We start from the raw sequence: 800 nt of genomic DNA, 5'->3' as shown, positions 1-800 counted from the left end.
AGAGTTGGACAGAGAACAAACCTGATAACAGAGTCCTAACCTGTTGAAGGTAGGTTCTGTTTAGAGTTTGCAAATGAAAATGATAGAAAGAAAAGTGGTTAGTACAAGTTTTAAATTTAGGAAAGAATTATATAAAACAAATTATAGATGGGACAAAGGCAATTAGCCGGCAATTTTAAGAATTTTAAAAGAGAAAATGAAGAAATAAAGGAATAGTAAAGAAAAATTATCTTTACTATTACTATTATCATTGTAGAGCTACGATTATTTTCACGATATAAAAATACTCAGTTGTTATCATTGTTTATTTATTTTTCTTACTTATTTCTTAGTAATTTTTTTTTTTTTTCTTTTTTTTTTATTAGTTACTTCTTTCACAATTATTGTTATTATTCCTATATTGTTTTTTTTTTCTTCGATATAATCTCCTATTATTTGTAACGATATTTTTCATTCTAATTTTACTTAGTTATTATAGTTATTATTACTATCTTGTAATTACTCATGTACCGTATCATTCTGTATTTTTTTTATCATTTTTATTTTTGTCAAATCTTTATCACTACTTCCTGAATACGCGACGTATTTGAAATCGTTATAAAACCGTTACTTTCTCTCCACCTCCTCCCCACTCCTGCACACTTCCGCTTTATGTTTCTGTCTGTTCAACTTATTAATTTGGACAGGTATGTTGTCCTATATGGCTCTCTGCTCATTTATTGTCATTTTGTTTCAGTATTATTATTTATTTTTATTTTTATTATTCTTTCATGACGTTTATTTTATCTCTGTATATTTAT

The sequence above is a fragment of the Halyomorpha halys genome, unplaced genomic scaffold, assembly GCF_000696795.3.
Source record: "Halyomorpha halys isolate HHAL.00 unplaced genomic scaffold, Hhal_1.1 Scaffold1748.1, whole genome shotgun sequence".
Taxonomy (NCBI): domain Eukaryota; kingdom Metazoa; phylum Arthropoda; class Insecta; order Hemiptera; family Pentatomidae; genus Halyomorpha; species Halyomorpha halys.
Note: the sequence above shows the minus strand (reverse complement) of the source record.